The sequence below is a fragment of the Pleurodeles waltl genome, chromosome 4_1 (genome assembly GCF_031143425.1).
Source record: "Pleurodeles waltl isolate 20211129_DDA chromosome 4_1, aPleWal1.hap1.20221129, whole genome shotgun sequence".
Taxonomy (NCBI): domain Eukaryota; kingdom Metazoa; phylum Chordata; class Amphibia; order Caudata; family Salamandridae; genus Pleurodeles; species Pleurodeles waltl.
The window spans coordinates 592,563,519-592,584,435 of record NC_090442.1 but is presented as its reverse complement, the minus strand read 5'-3'; the positions used below and the strand labels follow the sequence as shown (position 1 = coordinate 592,584,435).

At 42.4% G+C, this 20,917-nt stretch overlaps 1 protein-coding gene across 1 annotated transcript in view; it reads left to right on the top strand.

The window, feature by feature from the left end:
- The window catches only part of LOC138287174 (tyrosine 3-monooxygenase-like), a 263,248-nt gene that overhangs the window by 168,404 nt on the left and 73,927 nt on the right, over positions 1 to 20,917 (top strand). The gene's annotated exons all lie outside the window — the stretch shown is intronic.

The window sequence follows — 20,917 nt, the reverse complement described above, 5'->3', positions numbered from 1 at the left end:
TATATCTCCTGAAATCAATACTAGACTATGATTCTAAGCCTAGTCACTCTGAAAACATGAACAATCTAAGAGTTAAGTTTAAAATGACTAAGTTTCAAGATGGCCGGATACCTGTAGGGGAATCAAGATGAATTAAATGAAAACTTTCTTATTCAAGTACTTTCCTTTACATGAGAATCAGAAAAACATTCTGACTAAATTTTAAACCAGTCATATAAATCCTGGTTTGAGAATGTATACTAGGACCATACAATATTGCATCTAGAAACTCTGACCTTCTGTGTACTCTTAAAATGTTTCAACACAAATTGCGCATATTGCAGATATATATATATATATATATATATATATATATATATATATAGTAACCACCATAAAAGGATTGTGCACCATGAATAACACAATATGGATTCAGGAAACAAATCACATAACTTGTCAACTCGAATATTACATAATAAATATCTTAGAATAGTGGCATACAATAAACAACATGAAATAAACTCGAGGAGAGAATCGTGTGTCTTGCCGATTCGAGTGTCACCATGTACAATACCAAGAAATGGTAGCACGCAATGAATATCAAAGTCAAATCATCATTAATCGAATTGCGCGTCTTGCCGATTCGTAAAACACGATGTAAATGTCATGAAATAACAGCTCACAATAAATAACAAGATCAAAGTACAATGAAACGAATCACGCTTCTTTTGCCGATCCTTAAGCCACCATGTAAATGTCAAGAAATGGTAGCGCGTAATGAACAACCAAGTTAAATCCCCATGAAACGAGTTGCGCGTCTTGCTAATTCGTAAAACATCATGTAAATGTAAAGAAATAGTAGCGCGCAATAGACAATAATGTTTAAACACCATAAAACGAATTGCGCGTCTTGCCGATTCTTAAGCCCCAATACCAATGTCAAGAAATGGTAGGACGCAATGAATAACAAAGTCAAACCTTTATGAAACAAATCGCGCGTCTTGCCTATTTGTAAACTACCATATAAATGTCAAGAAATGGTAGCGCGCAAGTAATCTGTTACTCATTTAAGAATTAAACCAAGAATATGAAAAATCTCAATAATGGTGTCGGGACAGTCCAACCACCGTCTTACAGCCTGGAACAATGATCACCAATGAAAGATGAAGGGCAGAAGACTGGAAGATCCAAATAGGCCGGTGGGACAGGAGCTCAGGAAGAAGCTGCTGCTCTGCACCGGGACCTCTGAATAGTAAGCAATGAGAGTTGGGATGGCTCTCTTTTATAGAGTCTTGGCCCAGCCCAGAACCACGACCAGGCATGTTGCAGGGAAAGTCTCTGGAAGGCCCTGGAAAGGGGCCACACCCTAACACACTCTGAAAACCTGCAGCAATACATTGCAAAGGAACAGTATTTGTAAGCATATTAAAAAGAAGTTTTCAGGATTGAACTCTGCAATGCAAAAGGTTAAACAACAACATATCAGCACAATGCGTAAATTACGTTGTTTTGAGAGTGCTGGGTTTTTGCATTTTTGTCACCAATAGAGCGCGTACTACTCTGGTGTTGACAGCACGCACATAAGCCATAGTCCCCCATGGCCTAGTGGCAGACACAGGTCCAGACCTGCTGACTATAGTTCCTGACTGGTTCCAGGCAATGGATTGATTTATCAAACTTTGTATTTCCTACTTCATTCTCCCTCTACCCTCTTAACACCACACTCCTGCCCTTCTGTCCCCTCCCCCTCAATTGCTTCCAGTTAGCGAGAGGGAGTTCTGGATCTGCACTGGGTGGTTATTCATCGTCTCTGTCCTCTCCCTTTCACTCTTTGCATTACTCCTTCATTTCCGGCTTCTCCCTTTGGAAGATAGCTCATGGCAAACAGAGGGAACTCCCCCCTCTTGCCCTATCCCATTTCTTGCTAAATGTTACTAAATGTTGTATCATGGAATGTAAATGGCCTTACACACTCTATAAAGTGCAAGAAAGTACTCACATATCTGTACTCTAAATGTGCTGATATAACCTTTCCACAGGGAAACCATCTCACGTGTAGTGAGGTGGAGAAAGTCTGGAGGGATTGGGTAGGCAAGGTTATCCACAGCAGCCGCCTACTGCCAGCGGGTGATGGGACCATGGTGTCCTGGAAATATGTCTCAGCCATTCTTTTATGAAAATTGCTTACATACACAGTGCTTCAAACTTGGATAGACCTGGAGGGCTGATATGTGTTCGCCAAGTTGTGAATTAGCGGTAGTGTGCTTTGCATTGGCTCAATCTATGCCCCACTTGGGCCAAAGCATCAGTCCTTCCTAGAGCTCAGTTGCCTGCTGATAGAGATAGGTGCCACTGTTTGCTTATGGGGGGCAACTGGAATGTGCTATGAGATGCAATACTTTATCGCACTGGCCCCACCGATGCATTCAGCAATGTGACCTAGTTCCCCATGAGTGACATTCTGGAAGACCATGACCTTCTTGATGTGTGGCACCTTCTTCATTCTGCAGAGAGGGAATATACCTACATTTCATCAGTACACAGCACCCAACTGAGTCTGGATTACTTTCTTGCATTGCACCCATTGGTCACCATGATAGGTGACACCCTGATCTTAGAAGGATCGCTCACGGTCGATTCTCTGATCCTTCAATTGGCTGACATAGGGTTTGCAATGCCAATTCGTAAACCCCGGCACCCCAACCTCTCTCAATATAAACCACCAACAGGTAAGGACTGACTCAAAACCCATATTACTGCCTACTTTAAACTCAACAAGGGCACAGTAGCGTCAGCCCAAACTTTGTGGACAGAGGCCAAAACTACCATTAAAGGGCAACTGATGAGAGATACTGCAGTAATCAACAGGCAGAAGGTAGACCAGCAATGCTCCTTAGAGGGAGCCATAACTGATGTAGCACACCTATACATGGCCAGTCCTCCAGCTGCAACCAGACATCACCTTGAGAAGGCTTACCTGGATCGCAACACATACTTTACTTTCAAGGTGGAATATGCCCTGCAAAAATTGAAATGCTGAAGAAAGCAGGTTCCTCATGGCGCCATTGTAGCACAGGGAAGCAGGAATGGCTATCCCTGCCAATTAGACTGAGTCTGTTTGGATCGTCAACTGCTCCAAAACATTGCAAACATGTTCATAGACTATTACCGGGGACTTTACACCCCGAAGTGGTCATGGACTCAGCATGTATAGACACTTTCTTAAGCAAAATTCACTTGCCAGGCTTCAGCGAGGCAGGTAGGGAGCTTCTCCAGGGCAAAATCACCAAAGAGGAGACAGCCCAAGCTATCTCCAGCTTCCCGTATCAGAAGGCCCCCAGAGAGGATGGCTTCCCCACCGAATTTCACAAATGGACAAGGGCAGAGGTGGTTTACTCTCTGTGCAATGCCTTCAAGGAGGCCGAACAAATGGGCATTCTTGGATTCCTCTCCAACAAGGCCCTGATCACAGTCTTCCACAAGCTATGAAAGGACCCTCTCCTTTGCAGCAGATACTGAACCATTTCCCTCTTCAATGGGGACATCAATGGTTCTTAAATGGGTAATTTCCCACTCTGGAACTTCATCCCACAATCACCTCCGTAAACTGGCCAGCACCCTGTGGTTGGCCAGAGATCTGCCAGAGGAAGCGATGGCCCTATCACTCAATGTCGAGAAGGCCTTTCACAGAATTAAATGGGGGTACTTCTTTGTGACACTACACATTGTTGGCCTTGGGCTGACTTCATTGTTAAAGTCCATTAGCTTTATTATTCCACCCCACAAAGGTCAACTGCAAAGGCTTTCTCTTGGACCCCTTCTCAGTCCATAGGGGGACACGACAGAGGTGTCCGCTGTCTCCCCTGCTCTTAGTCCTGGCATTGGAACCTGTGGTACTGGCACTGTATTAATTGGAAGAGACCATGGCATCCCAACTCCAGAGGGCCCATTGACAATCTATCTCTATGCGGATGGCATCCTTCTAATGCTCTCCACACTTCCCACTTCTCATGCGGTGTTGGTGGCTACCATCTCTGCCTTTGTGTCACTGTGTACAAGGTAACTGGAGGAAAAGTGAGACCATCCCACTCTTGAAAAAGATGACCAAGGCAGCCACAAGTGGATATCCATTTCAATGGACAGTGCCCATCTCAAGTATCTAGGAATGTATGTCAATTAGGGTTAGGGTTTAGAAAGTATGGCGAGGGATATCATTGAACCACTCTTGGAGAGGGTGAGACTGGATAACGACAAGAGGTCACAGTTAAACCTGTCACTCTGTGGTAGGACGTAGGGGGTGAAAATGGTGACGCTCCCGTGCTTTTCCATTGTTGATGCCTCTAAAGATTTTGAGATTAGTTGACAAGGGAATCAAAAATGTCATCTGAGGAACAGCAAAGCCCTAGCTGGCCATAGGCAAACTCATTGTTCACAGGTTCTGTGGAGGTTTGGGGCTCTCTTCTGTTGAACACTAAAGCACCACCTACATCTGGCACAGTTTGCCTATGTGCAGCTCCATGTTCCAGACCCTACATTATGAGATGCAAGCAATAACAGAATAATAGACAGTCTGCCAGGGCTACACTCCTTGTACAAATCCTGTACTACCACTCCTGGACGTGAGAACCCCATGAAACACAGACCATGACCATGATTATACACAAGCCCTCAGGTCCATGTCAGTGGACACCAGCCTTCATGAGATGGCACCATTATGGTGCAATGCCAACATCTGCATAGGAGGGGAAATGCTTACTAGGAGTCCTTTGGTTGAAGCAGAAATACTCTCCCTGAATCAGATAATAGCTCAGGTTGTTCTTAAATTTTTTGAGGCACTCCAAGCGGAATTCCTTCTGCCTCTCCACCCTCAATGGAAATATATACAGCTTTGACACTGCCTCACTCATAGACTGAGTACCCAACCGAGGGCCATCCCCCATCTCTGGTGCTTACCTATCTTACCATGTGGGGACAGTTCAAGTGTGTGATGTCAGGCCTTTATGACCTCTTGAACCACAGTAATACTCTCAACCGCAAGTTGAGAAACTGCTGGCCAAATGGCAAGAGAGACTTCAGCTACGAGGTAGAGGACTAGGCCGGGATACTGGATAACCTGAACTGCGGGTTCAAGAGAAGTAAGGATAAAGTTCTGCCTCTTTAAAATGTTACATCAATAGCAGTAGACACCTATAAAACATGAGGTGGTGGAATTGCTGAATCACTCTACTTGCTGGTGTTGCAGACACACACACACTGGGACATCATGGACATACTCCTTGACTGCCAAAACATCTGAGCCCTTTTGTGTAAGTTGTGCCTTTGAAGTGAGGAGAAGCTTTTAGAGGTAGGCCTTTGAAATGCAGAGGTTCCCTGCCTTCTTGGCCCTGGCTCCAGACTAACTACAGGGGGTAAGCAGCTCTTTGTGTGGAGGCAGGACACAGCCTATTCAAATGTAAGTGGGGCTGTGCGAAGCTTCTCCCTCCTATCGTGCCAGTGATGAACCTTCCAGGCATACCTAAGCTCTCTATTGTGTGTGGCTATCTAGGAGGAATACACAAAGCCCACTGTCAAATACACCCATTTATCTGCCCCAGAAACATGCTGCAGGCACCAAATGGCTGAGGCAGGAAAATGCCAACTTTCTAAGAGTGCCTTTTTCAAAACTGTAAGTTAAAATCTGACTTCAAGTTAGGATTTTTCATTACAATTCCAAAGACACCAAACATGAACAGATTACATGCTCCCATTTGAAAATTATAGCTTATTAAATGTAGTAAAGTAATTCCAATGCTATCCTAAATAAGTGGTAGGCCTGGCAGTAGAGAAAAAAGAATGTAAGATTTGTTCACTACCAGGACATGTAAAGCTTGAAGGTTTTAAATAAATTGCACAGTGCCCTCTGGGCTGTCCAGGGTATACCCTGGGGATGAAGGTTTGGGCCTGGCAAAATGTGTACTTTGCAGGTCAAAATGGCAATTTAGACTACACAGATAGGCTGCAATGGTAGCAGTGAGACATGTTTAAAGTGCTACTCAAGTGGGTGACACAATTAGTCCTACAGGCCCACTAGTGGCATTTAATTTACAGTCCCTGTGTTCAGGCAGTGGCACCTTACTAAGGACTTACAAGTACATTAAATATACCAATTGGATATAAGCCAATCTTACCATGTTGGTTAACACTGGTAAAGTGTGCAGAGTCCTATGGCCAGCAAAATGAAGTCAGCAAACAGGAGATTGAAGGCAAAAAGTTGGGGAGAACCACACCAAGGATGCTAAGTCTAACAACTTCCCTCCAGCTAATTAGGCATGCATTTAGATAATGACTGTCTCAAATTACTTTACAAAACCTTGCTAGTGCCCATTGTTTCATTAGAAACATATTTGTGAAAAGCTATCAAAACCCTCAGCATTCTATTTGCTTTCATTGCTCATTGCTAACTAAGCAAGAGCAACTTCAAAAAAATATTTGAATTGCACCATTATGTATTGTTCAATCAGCAGTTAATGTCAGTCTTCTTGAATAAACAATTACAATGAGGTCCTTTTGTTAACTTTATTTTCTGATGTCTATATAATGTGCTCTTTATCAAAGCAAGGCCTGTTTCCCCTGAAGTCTTGTATTCATTACTAGCTAATAAGTATTTTCTTGTTTTTTTAACTGCAATTAAACAGTGTAATCCAGTATTTGACTTACTTTTTTTAATAAACATTCCTTCTGCCTAGCAAAAATGTTTTCAGGAAAACTGCATTAAGATAAAAATGTCATATAAGAATACATAACAGGGAATGTGTAATATTTTCCTACATTGCCATCTTGGGGTTCTGAAGTCATTTACAAATCACTTGCTCTTTACATCTGGATTTTTTATGTGACCAGAAACCTCTGAGGGAACATGGACCATATTGGAACAAAAACACATTGAACAGATTTTCTCCAAACTTGGCATGAAAGTAGAACTTTACTCAGAAAGTGTGCTTTTCTTGGTTTCATTTAAATCCGTATTGCAGTTGTTGAGATATTAGCATGAACAAATGTGCAGGTTTGAATTGAAAGGTTTAACACTTTTATACATCCTATCTATTTAAAATCACAATTTTGAACATTGTGATTACTGTCACATGTACTTAGTTTTTTTACAAATGTGGTTAGCCTATGAAGAATCTATGTTTTTCTTCTTTCTTGAAAATAACAATTTTGTGCAAAATTGTGATTCTCGTGCTACAGAAAAAAAATTCTGTAGCAGATGTGGTGGTGCTATGAGAGGTGTCTGACACCAGGGGAGTGCTGGGGACCAATCACTGATGTTGAAGATGGAGACAAAAAGGGGATAAATATTAATTTGCATAGCACCCATTTTCTAAGAGTCACAATCACACAGCCATCAGCCTGTATTTGAAAAAAAGATGGTATTTTGTCACAATATCATGATTTTCATTAAAACTGTGATTGTTTTGAAACAAAAAGAATGTAGTTGAGGAAAGACCTTGGTCATGGAAGTGTTGCACAGTACCAAATGGGTACATGGCAGGTGAATAAAGTGCATTGTAGAAAAAAACAGAAATTGACTGCAAAAAATATTAAATGTTAGCTATAGGTCAGAGAATACAAACCCATAAACCAGCATTGTGTACATTTTCTTGACAATGTGTTTCTTAAGGGTAAGGCTTTCAAAACTGCCAAGGTTCATGTGTAAATTTTTATGTTTGTTAATTTTCGGTAAATTACAGGAAAATTGCCTTGTTGTGTCTGAGGTTCAAATAGGTGCTGGTTATCAAGGTCTGGCTGAGGACAGGCAATATTTGGGGAACAGGATGTCTAGAGCAGAGGAGACATTGAAACAGAGTTGTGTATCATCTGCATTTTGGGCAATTTTTATGCTGTTATCAATGAGTCGCTCCTCAAGGTACCTTATATAGAGTGTGAAGGGGATGAGGGGCAGAATGAACCCGGGGGGACTCGATAGGTAACAGGGATCTTCTGGGAACTGGAGTTGTCCAGGTGAACAACTGGGTGCAGGTTAGAGAGGTAAGAGAAGAACCAGTGAAGAACTCTGTCAGTGAATTCCATTTGAGACTTTGGAGTGTGGATGAGGGTGGGATGGTCAATAATTTCAAAGGTAGCAGAGATGTCTACCAATATCAAGAGGCAGGGGTCATCTTTATCTATGGTGAACAAGTTGTTGTCTATGATGTGTAATGTAGCTGTATATGTGCTGCAGCATAATCTGATGCCAGATAAAGTATAGGTGAATGAGAGGCCAGTAGTTGGGGAGGTCATCAGAGTCTAGTGCAGGTCTCTTTTGAAGTGGTAGGATCTAGCCTCTATTGAGAGCTCCTGGAAGATGTATTGCGAGAGGGAGGCTGTTAGACCTGTCAGCCTTAGGGTGATCTTCCTTCAAACTGTTTGCTTGTTTACCTCCTCTTTCTGCTGATTATTTTTGTTGGCCTTAGGACTCTGAGCACTTTACTACAGCTGACCAATGCCAAAGTGCATGTGCTTCTCCCCTAAAACTTGGCAACATTGGTTCATCCACCATTGGAATATAGCCCAGAGGGCAGGGTTTCTGTGTAAGTAAAAGGTAGGACATGTACTTTAAATTTTGCATGTCCTTGTAGTGAAAAACACCTAAATTCATTTTTCACTACTGTGAGGCCTACTCCTCTCATAGGTTACCATTGGGAAGTCCACTTGTAAGCTGTAATTTGTGATTGAGAAGGAGTAGCTGTGTTGTGTCTCAAATCATTGGAATGGTAACCATAAATACACTTTGCTGGCAAAGTTGGATTCAACATTACTATTTTAGAAATGCTACTTTTAGAAAGTTGGCATTTTGCTCTTAAAGCTCTGTGTACCTCTAACCTGCCTCCAATACACATCTTGGGTAGGGGACAGTATGACTTTGTACATCCCCTCTAGACAGCCACACAAAATAAGGGCAGGTGATTCTGAGTGCACTTCTGTATCCTGATGGCTCATCCTGGGAAGGATGGGAGGGAGGAGTTGACACTTACACTTGAAAGGGCAGTGTCCTGTCCCCATACAGAGAGCTGATTAGCCCCTGTAATGAGTCTGAAGCCAGGGCTAGGAAGAAAGGACCTCTGTGCACTTCAAAGACCCTTCTTTGGAGTCACCCCCACTTCAAAGGCACAACTGAGTATAAGTACTGGATCTCTGACCCAAACAAATCAGACACTTCTGGACCTGGAAAGAACCTCTCTCAGAAGGACTGCTGTGCTCTGACAAGGACTGTCACGCTGCTGGACTGCTGGTCTGGAAGAACTGCTTTTCTGCTGTGCTGCCCTGCTGCCTTTTGCTCTCTGACCCTGCTGAGAGAGAGGTGGACTCTGCCTGGAACGCAGAGTGATCTACAGGGGTTTGTCAGCTTGCCTCCTGTTGTTTGAGACTCAGAGATATCAAAGTCTCATCACCTGATCCTGTGCCTGGCCCATTGGAAGTGGACCCAGGTACTTGCTCCAGCCAACTCAATGCATCTCTTGTCTATTAGAAGCAGGACCAATGCATTGTCCCTGTTGCAGGAGCTGGGTTAGTGCATCACTTTCAGAACCAGCGCTTCACACCTAAAGACCTTCAACACATCAGAACTGGTGCATCGCCGCTGCTGCAGTGTAGGAAGATCAATGCATCCCCTCAACTGCATGGAGAATACCAGAGCAATGGCTACGGAACCACTACCTCTCTGCTCAGTTCATTGTCTTTAGAACCAACGCCTCCGCCACTGTGTGAAGAAAATTGATGAATCACCTCGACTATGGGTTCGATACCAACATATTGCTTGGCTGCACCCCGCATCTCGCTGTTGCGACCAGGATCAAGGTACTGTGTTCAGCAAACCTGCATGGCTTCTGTATCCAGCCCGCGCTCCATTGTGGTTGGCCTGAAGTCATGACTTTGCCCTGGTCCATCGCAACCAGATTACCCACATTGGAGCTTATTGCTTCTAAGAGCTACAGACATTTTTTTTTTTTAAAGATTCATATTTTGACTTCTACTTATTGGATTTTTGTCATTGTGGTCTTGATTTATTTATAAAATCATAATCTTTTTTTCTAACCAGGTGTGGAATATGTTTGTGGTGTTTTTACCGGACTACTGTGTGTTGTGTAGCACACACACTTTACACATTGCCTCTTAAATTAAGCCTGACTGCTCTGTGCCAAGTTACCAGAGGGTGAGAACAAGTTAACTTTTAGTGTATATCTGACCTACCGTGACTAGGATTGTGATTTCTGCTTGGACAGCAGGCATACCTCTTCCAACCAGAAACCCAGCTTATAACATAGACATTGGCAAGGGAAAGTAGATGAGAAAGAACATCTCCAGACAGAGTTTTGTTGAAGGATAAGATTAAGGCATTAACTTCATAGGCAGTGACTTTTGAGGGAGTTTAGTATGTCTGCAGGATCTAGATAGGGTCTTGAAGAATGACAATTGAGGATGGAACAAAAAGAGTGGACCTAAGAGGAGAAGCAGGCTTGATGAAAGAATGAGTGGAAATGTGGGAATCAGTGCATAAAAAACAATTGCTACGGTTATTCCCCATCCCTCTGGTTAAAGCTTAGAATGATATGGCTATTTCTCACCTGATAATTGTCATACCGTGTGGTATCTGTAATTCCTGTGCAGTATTATCAATGCAGTTTAACTGAAATACAGATAATGCTCACCATTTTTGTGAAACTCAAGGGCAATCTTGTCGACCTCTGAATGTGATTCAGTTTAGTTAGTGTGCACTGGTAGCCAGTGCGGGCGTTTGTAAAAAGTGGAGAAAAGTTAATTTCCTAAAGTCTTGGTACTGATTTACCTATTATGCCTACAGTTAGAGGAGATATGAAGTTATCCAAAACCCCTTTAAATGTGCATAATGTAAGCACAACAAAACCAAATTGTTGAACTTTACAAAGTTGATAAACATATCACAATAAATGAACAAAGTTAAGTGTCGGGATTAAAAGCCTTAAATGAAAACCGACAACCTAACTTCAGAAAGCAAAACAATTGATAAAATGGCAAAGTTCCCTCCCTGCTATTGATTTCCACAAAGATCAAAGTTTTTCCTCAAGGTCTGGTTGCAATACTACCTTGATGAAAAGTATTCACGTCCTTAGTAATGGCCCCACAAACATTTATATTTGTTTTGAGTTGCAAGGGGACCCATAATTCAGCTTCTTGGTCCAAGCAAAATTTCTAGTACAACTGGTCAGCTGGAATTCTTCCTACAGGCAGCAGCTTCTTCTGTGTTTCTCATTCTCCAACCAGACAGGTTAGACAGGTGCAAACACAGTTCGTAGACATTTCCATAACTCCCTTAGCCCATGGGAGCCAGTAGGACACTGCTGCCACCAGTAATACAGAAGAACGCTGGAAGGAACATTCAGCAATTGCAGTAGACACTTCTCTCCAATGACTTCTTGCAGGCAGACAGGAATTCTTAAGTACAGAAGGTAGAGAATGATCTCTTCCTCTTTACAGCTAGCTGATTCTCACCTTGACGTGCGCCAAACAGGGCATTTTAATTGGGAATGCATCCAAGTAGTGGTGTTGAAATCTAACCAGTCCTCATAAATGTTAAGTGTCCTATTCCCTGTTTTGCAGCATGTGATGCAACTCCACTCCTGCTTTATAGCATCAACCTGATTTCCAGGTACCATGCGTAAAAAATCTTTAATATGAATCATTATTTTAGCTGTTCATAAACCTTCCTTGTTTCCCAGCTTCATCTGGACAATGTTAAGAGGGTGCCCTGAGGTTCAAATAAAACTTCCTTCCCTGAGCCACAAATTTAGGCCATGTCTTCCTCTGAGTCCACTTGGCTTCACTACTGAATTCTGGAGTCACTTAGAGATCTTCCTGGGCCACAAGGATTTCCTTTATCCCATCCTGAACATTTTGTGGCCAGTTCCTTAGAAGTGGCAGCTGGAGACCAGGAATATCTAAAGATGTGAATGCTGTGCCACCCCTACAGAAGCTGAGTGCTTTTTAGAATGCACTTCAGGTGGGTTTAGGTATAGTATAATTTTATCTCATCGCTGTGTGGTTAATTGATAACAGTAATAAATACTCCGTCACAGGTCTTTCAGCCTAAGTAACGTTTATGCTGCAGGTTTACATTCAAATCTAAACTTACCAATTACCCTTATATTTGACATAATAGGAGATATGTCCTGCAGTGGAGTATGCTAGGAATCATCCGATCCTACATCACACATTGTGCTTGAGAAGAATCTGTGACAAACATATATTCACTCCTTCTTCCAATATCTAAACTATGTGCAATCGTACCTAAGGATCTCCACACAGACTATTTGTAGAGTGGCAGTCATGGCAACTGGAAATTTAAAAAATGACTATCCCACTGTTATGTCCCATGCTAGTCTTGACGGTAGAGATCGAAATACCAGCTATTTAAAGCAAAAAGACAAAAAGACAGATTACCTTACATTTACCATCTTTTCTGGTTTTATGGTGCACAATATTGCGCCACTTTATTTAATGAACATTTTCAATGTTTATCTTGATCCTTTAATTGTGATCGCTAAATCTTCTTGTGAACTCTCTCTTTACTCTTATATGGCCACATGTACAAAGATCCAGTATTGCGACTCGCAAACTGTGAGTCTTAGCGACTCGCAATTTACGAGTCGCAATACCGGATGTACAACAGTGTACTTTACACTGTTTGCGATTCCCAATGGGGTCGCAAATGACCTACCTCATGCATATTCATGGGGTAGGTCGCAATTTGTGACCCCATTGGGAATGGCCATCCTCACAGTGATAGTGGCCTGCTGGAGACAGCAGACCACCATGTCTGTGACTGCTTTTAAATAAATCATATTTTTTTTTAATGCAGCCCGTTTTCCTTAAAGGAAAACGAGATGCATTTCAAAATCAAAAATGAAAAGTTTTCTTTTCATTTTTTCAAAGCAGGCAGTGGTCCGTGGGACCATTGCCTGCTCTGAAAAAATATTTTCGCTGCCATTCACAAAGGGGAAGGGGTCCCATGGGGACCCATTCCCGTTTGCGAATGGATTAGCACCAGTTTGAAACTGGTGCTAACTGCGATTGTTTTGCGACTGCATTCGTGGTCACAAAACAATCATACATACCATTTGGATTCGGTATTAGGAAGGGACACCCTTGACACGCCTCTTCCTAATACCGAATCGCAAAACCCAAACTGCGATTCGGTAACAAGTTACCGATTCGGTAACAAGTTACCGAATCGCAGTTTGGGCTTTGTACATCCCAAAAAGCATTTTTCAAGTCACAAACAGGCCGATTCGCTGTTTGCGACTTGAAAAATGCTTCGTACATCTGGCCCTTAGTTCCTCTCCTATCCACGCGTCATCTTTTATCATCAATTCCTTTCTGCTTTAAAAGTATATAGATCGCAGGTCTATATTTAATGAATAGTTGCATTTCTTTAATTTTATGGTTACGCTTAAACATAAACTTAAAACACTTCTGGTTTATTGGTTTTAATTCATCCAAACACATTCGTTTGGCCTTTGTTCAAATATAATTACATGAAATAAAGGTGTTGTGATGCGGTTCGTTTGTTTATAGTTCGTGGTAAACGTGCTACAACAGAAATGAAGCCCTGTTGATGTGGGAGGCGTGAGGATTTTTAAGGCAACGAATACCGTGTTGGAATCAGTGAAGATGCCAAGATGAAGGAAACGGCCCCTGCCACAAGAAAAAGAGCAATATCCTAGGGTGAAATCATTTTTTCATTCATAAACTGGGAAGAGTAAAGCATATAGTTCAATGAAAACCATCAATTTATTTTAAACGAGAGACGTTTCCATGGATTACCCTTTTGTTTATACAGTTGGTCTTTCTTGACTTTGGCAGAAAAGTGTTGTTTCAAGAGGACACTCATTTGTGTTAATCTTTTTTGACACAGACGAGCATTTTATTTTAAATCATGTAACATAGGTCCTTAATAGTTACTGCATCATCCCATAATTTCTGTAAAATATGCTTATTATACAATACACCATATATTGCGATGAACTTGAGTTAAGTAAGTGCAGCCATTGTTAAATACTCCAAAATAATATCTGCTAAATGGTTAGTGTAAAAAGTGAACACATTAAAATGTGCTAAATATTACTTGCTCAGTAGACTAGAATGGGAATAAACCTTGGGACTCCTGTTCAGCGTCCGAAACAGAGAAGATGGAGGCATCCATGAGCTAAGATGGAGTCTTGGCCAAGCTGAAATGAAGGCAGACCTTAGGGGCTTTACGTCAATATGACACTACAGGCCTGTTGTACGAAATTTGCATTCTAAAAAGTGGTTGCAAATTGTGCACTGCCTTTTTGCTAATTGAAAAGAGTTCTGTGAACCGACCTATGTACTAAAAGGTTGGTTCACCAAATTCCAAATAATAGTAGGTTGCATCAATATTCTTGTTATAGGTCATAAATTGAACCTCACTATGACTGAATGTCATTACAGGGACAGTGATCACCATGCTTGTGATCACATTTTAAATAAAGTCAACTTTTTTCCCCTTGTCTGAGAAATGGCAGTGATCCCATGGACCACTGCCTACTCCTCAACAAACCTTTTTTTAACATTTACAAGGGAGAAGGGATGCCAAGGTGCCCCTTCCCATTTGAGAATGGGTTAACACCACCATTGCGTTGTCAGTAAAATTTTAGTGTATGAGGACCGGCTGTCAGTCACAACATATTGATACATATCTTAATGAATCGCTGTTTGGAAGGGATGCCCTAAAATGCTCGTTCCAAATGGTGATTCCTTATGGGTTTCTAAACCCATTTTGGGATTTGGTAACATGTTATCGAATCAGAAAATGGGTTTGGTAGATAACTAAAAGCCATCAGGTTCTCTATTCCTATTACTAGATTGTACACAGTTCTGCAATCAAAGAATGAGTCAAAGACATGTTTTGAGTTAACAGTCATGCAGTGAAATCACCTGTTTATGTCTACTTTTTTATTCAGTGCCTTTCATCAATATCTCAAAATAATTTGCCTAAATACACATCACAAAGTGAAGATGAAGATGAGTCGAACACCACCTTTGGTGCAGTTTATTGACATGTAACGCCCACAAGTCAGAACAATTAATAAATACATTGATGCCCTCATCTTCTTCTAGGATTGATATCATCTTACATTGCAATCGTTAGTCACTTACTTAAAAACCCTCAAACAACCAGTTTACACAAAAATAATAAATCTTAAAGTATAATTTGGTACTTCTAATAGTTGCTTTAGAAAGAAAAGCCTGGGTTGCTAGCCGGTATTATTTAATCGAAATGCAGTTGCCCAAAGAGAATAAGCACCAAATACCTGCCGAAAAGGCAAGCTGACTTTTATTAATTTAGTGTCCCTCAGATAAGCTGTTACACTTGATGAAGTGCAGAACTGGATACAAGACTATAGCAAATACTCTGTTACTTAAAACAGGCTTTTGCCCACTGTTTTCTACTGTTTAAGGAGGAACATCTTTATTTTATCTAGCCAGTAAGGAATTAGAAAAGGGCTCAATGCCCTTCTTTTGCAACTTCATCATTTTTTGGGTTGAGCGCAAAGCACTTTGTCCCTGGTGTAATCTCTCTGTGGGCTTTTAAGCACTCCATGTGATGCCGATCAGTTTGGTTGGTTTGTGGGCTTGCATTTTAAAATTCCCTGATTTAATTAGTGAAAGGCATGCATACGTCATGCCTTTTCCAGTGTTTATCCCGCCTCAAGGGCACCGGCGAACTACTGAAAACATACGAGGCTCCATGTTTTCAGCATGGTTTCTGGACTACTTTTTCTCTTTATTTCGTAGGCAGCGCGATCTCGTTGGGCACTAGTTGATCGCTTTGCATGACACAAACCATATAATGTGGATATTTGCACTTTTGCAGGTTACATGGATAAATGCACTTGTGCAGGTTTCATGGATAATTGCAGTTTTGCCGATACGTTTCACTGTGAGCAAACTTCTGTTTGCTTTTGTGTGTTTGCTTTACGCTCATGGTGGCCATCGGCTTGCTTGTGTGAAACTGTTTTACTTTTTACATTTTCCACCTGAAGGGTCTGAATGTTGGTACGTTATGTTATACAAACATATATTATTTCTGTATAAGTTATTCTGACATACTACCATGCTCAGCCCCTACATTTATGAATTAAATGTCATTTTAATTACAAGTTTAGAGGTCGCTTAATGTAATGTTCAGTATATGAACATTTAATATTAAGTTGCCAATCATGCTTATCTTCAGCCCCCAGGTCTGATTAACAACAATGGGTCTCCAAATGGACTGGGTTTAAATCCTAAATTAAGATAATGGTTAGAAATAAACAAGGCAAGGCAAGAATTCTGTCACTACAAGGATAACAGAGTGCGCTATTTCAAGACTCACCTGGTACTATTGCCAGCCAACTGAAGAATTGCCTCTACACCATTCATGCAGTAATTATTGTAGGTCTGATTGAGGTAGCGCCCACTGAAAATGTAGGAGCAGATTTATGAAAAGTGGCACTGCACACAGTGCAGTGCCACTTTTCTTGCGCCCCTTAGCGCCCCCCCCAACGCCACCATGTGTGCGCCGTATTTAATATACGGTGCACCGTGGCGGTGGTTAGGGTGACTAGCGTCATTATTTTTTACGCTAGTCCAGCGCTTTGCAGGATTATCAGAAAAAATTAGGACGCTAATCCTGCAAAGCATCCAGAGCCCCATTGTAATAAATAGGAGCATCTTTTAAACGCCTGCACTTAGTAGGTGTTAAAAATGCAGATATAAATGGTGCAAAGGAATGTCATAGATACCTTGGTGCCATTTATATGCCCCCCCACCCCCAGCCACGGAACCCCTCCTTGCATACATAATGCCTTGCACAGGCATAATGTGAACCAAGGGGTTACAAAGTGGTGCTATGCAAGCATTGCACCACTTTGTAAATATGGTGCAGTGTTTTTGCCCTTCCAGTGCCACAATAGGGTCAAAAAAATTATGTTAATATGGCTTTGGAATGGCGCAGGCCCTCCATAAATCTGGACCGTAGTCTATTATCAATAGCAGCATACAAACTCCAGCACAAGAAAAACTCATGCAGTGAGCCTGGTTGTGTTTAATCCTCAACTGTCAAACAGTACACTCCACAATGATTTCCTCCTCAGCTTGAAAGCACACATAGGTTAGAAGACTCAAACAGCTTGGCCCCAGCTCTCTCTACTTCAAAGAGTCAAGATCTGCATCCTGATTACTTAAAATTGTTTCACTACTCATTCTCTGCCACCTGAAAATTAGCAAAAGCCTGCATGCCAACATCTTAGGTAAGCACCTTTGAAAATCATCAATCAATCAATAAATCAATCAGGATTTGTATAGCTCTCTAATCACCCGTGACGGAATCCAAGTGCTTTGTTCTTCTGCTTTGTGATCAGTGAAGGAGCCAGGTTTTTGAGCCCCTTTCTGGAATCCTCTGCTGTTCTGAGGTGGATTTGGAGGCTCTTCCAGGATTTTGCAGTGAAATAGGAGGAGGAGCAGCCTCCGATGTTGCGGCGGATGCGAGGGGTGTTGGAAAGGGAGAGGTAGGCTGAGTGAAGGGGTCTGGAGGGGAGGTGGGAGATGAGGCAGTGGTTAAGGTAAGCTGGTCCTTGGTTGTGAAGTGCTTTGTACGCATGGGTCCGCATCTTAAATTGGCATCTTTTGTGTACGGGCAACCAGTAGAGGTTTCGTAGATGGGGGGTGACGTGGTTCCTGGGGAGGTTCAGTATAAGTCTGGCCGCTGTGTTTTGTATGATTTGTGGTCTTTTTGTGAGGTTTGAGGTGATTCTGGTGTATAGAGTGTTGCCAAAGTCCAGGTGGCTGGTGACGAGGGCCTGTGTGACTGTGCTTCTGGTGGAAACCGGTAGCCGCTTGAAGATCTTGTGAAGTAAGCGGAGTTTGAGGAAGCAGGCAGAGGAAACTGTGTTTATCTGGCTGTTCATGGTAAGTTTATTGGCGAGGATGATGCTAAGGTTCCAGGCTTGGCCCTTCAGGGGTCTCAAGGTGGCAGGCCACCAGCGGTTATCCCATAGAGAGGTGGTGTTTCCAAAGCTCATGATTTCAGTCTTGTCTGCATTGAGTCTGTGGCAGTTGTCCTGCATCCAGTAGGAGGTGCTGGTCATGCAGATGTGGAAGTTGGCTTTTGTGGAGGAAGGGTCTTTGGATAGTGAGAAGATGATTTGGATGTCGTCGGCCTATGAAATGATGTTGAGTTCATGACTCCTGACAAGCTTTACCAGAGGGGTCATGTAGGAGTTGAAGAGAGTAGGGCTGAGGGAAGAGCCTTGGGGAATGCCGAAGATGATGCTCTTGGGTTTGGATTAGAAGGGAGTTAGGAGGACTGTTTGAGTTCTGCCAGAGAGGAAGGATGCGATCCATTTGAGGGCGTTGTCTTGGATGCTGATATGGTGGAGCCTTTTCATTAGGGTATGATGGGTGACAGTGTTGAAGGCTGCTGGGATGTCAAAGAAAATGAGGGCAGCTGATTCCCCTTGGTCCAGGAGGGTCCTGATGTCGTCTGTGGCAGCAATGAGGGTGGTTTCAGTGCTGTGGTTGGCACAGAAGCCTGTTTGGGTGGTGTCCAGGAAGTTGTTGTTTTCTAGGTATTCCGTGAGTTGCAGGTTGATAACTTTTTTGACAACTTTGGTTGGAAAGGGGAATAGGGAGATCGGTTGGAAGTTTTAGAGTTTGTTGGGGTCGTTCAAAGATATCTTGAGGAGAGGTTTGATTCCTGCCTGTTTCCAGGCATCCGGGTAGGTGGCTGCACTGATGGATGAGTTAAGGATGTGAATGAGCTTGATGCTGATGTTGTTGACCCCAAGATTGAACATGTGGTGGGGACAGGGGTTCAATGGACATCCTGAGTGAATGGAGTGCATGATGTCAGCGGCATTTTGGGTGCTGAGCTGGTTCTATCTGGTGATTTTGTGGCTACTGGGGGTGACTGGAAGGTCGAGGAGGCTAAGGGTGTCAGCAAAGTAGGGTTGGGGAGGAAGTAGTCGGCGAGAGCATCACAAAGGTTCTGGGACAGGGTGATGCTTTTTCAGACGCTGAGGGTTTGAAGAATTCCTTGACAATGTTGAAGAGTTCCTTAATGTAGTTAGAGCTGGCTAGGATATTGTTGGCTAGGGTGTTTTTTTGGTGTCTTTTAGGGGTCTGTGGGATTGGCTGAGAGAAGTCTTGTAGTTGGTTTGGTTGGTGGGTTCCTTGGTGGAGTGCCATCTCCTTTCCAGTTGTTTGCATATGCGTTTTGACATTTAAGATGTGCATTGACACCTTTAAAGCAATGAATTAAAAAAATTAACCCAGTTCTGGCAGATAAGATAACGGTCTCCAAAAGTTTGTATCCTACATTCAGCAGTGACATCACTAAGTTTGAGACCATGAACAGCAAGGAGGAAAAGAGAAGACAGACTCTCCTCATGGGGATTTAGAATCTCAAACTCCATCTTGACACAGATCCACCAAGCTTTATCAGTCCACCAGTTCCAAAAGGAATTAGATCACAGCTCTTCAGAGGCCATCTGGTCTGCATACTGCCACATCAACTGCACCCCTCATTGAAACTACATATAGTATGGACTTTGTATCCCACCCATCACTGTGCACAGATTTTCTTTGCTTTAAAACTACATTTACACATTAGATCCACACTTGGGCTCCCTTTAGAACTTAAAGTCAGTATTTCTTTGCAAATTTCAATCTTTGAATATGTCCTTCAAATTAGGGGTGGACAGAACTTGCAGAGTTCCGTGAGATTCTGCATTGTTCCTCAAACTGCAGGAAATCGGCACGTCACGCTTCTCACGCAGATTTTTAGCACCAGGACCTCATTCCATGCTAAAAAATCAGTGTGAAAAGCATCACATGGCATGTCACAGGGTGCCCCAACTTGATTTGATTTTGCTGCAGCTCAAGTAGATTTTCTACTTGATCAGCAACTGCCTCACCGCGAGTGGTCACGACCACCCGCAACTGTTCTTGGTGAGAAAATCTCACTGGGTGTCTTCCTAGCAGACGAGGGGATGTCCAATTCTCACTTACCATTGATAATCCGGTCATCATGTGGCAGTTGGCGGAATTTTGCCAGAACTCCAGGTTACAAGAATAAATAGAGTGGCTAAAAATTCACTAACTATGCCGGTGGAGCGGAATTTATCGCCCACTCCTACTTTAAAATCCCTGGGGTAAGAATCTGGAGGAAGTTTTCTACCCAGAAAGAAGAACTTTGTGTAACTCAAATACCTCCCCAAATGATCGGTATCTTTGACAAGAATACAATTGAAGCTAAATAACATTTCACAGAAAAAAATGCACAGAAATCTAAACGATAAGCCGATTAATTACTGTTAGAACATTGCACTGCTGGGAGCTCCAGTGAAAAACAATGGAGTGCTCCAAAATTCTAATGGCCAGTAGAAGCTCGGAGCGCCAACATTCCATTGTTGTCTTTCACAGCTGTTGCTGTGAACAAAGGCTTCACGGAGCCCGAGGGGGATTTCAATCATCTCAAGCTGCATAAGGCCTTTGTCTTATTTATTGAAACAATCTGCTCTCTAGTGGCAGAATGTTATAATAGCCTTATGCCCCCCATAGCTGGGCTATCCCAGCATTAAAGTCTAGCTCCCTTGTTTAATTGCCAGTATAGTCCGCTACAGCTGGCTATTAGTCTATATTAGAAGGAATTTTAAATGAAAACCCCAACAATAAATTACTTTGCAATGAAAATTAATTTCATTTGCCTTCTGGTGATTCACTTAAAATCTCGAACTAAGGGCCAGATGTAGCAAAGGTTTTTACCCATTCTGTGTCTATGGGAAAAAGCTTTTGTACATATGGCCCCAAATGTTTCTCACGAGAGTTTATTTTTTTATTTCTCAGAGCAGCAAACTAA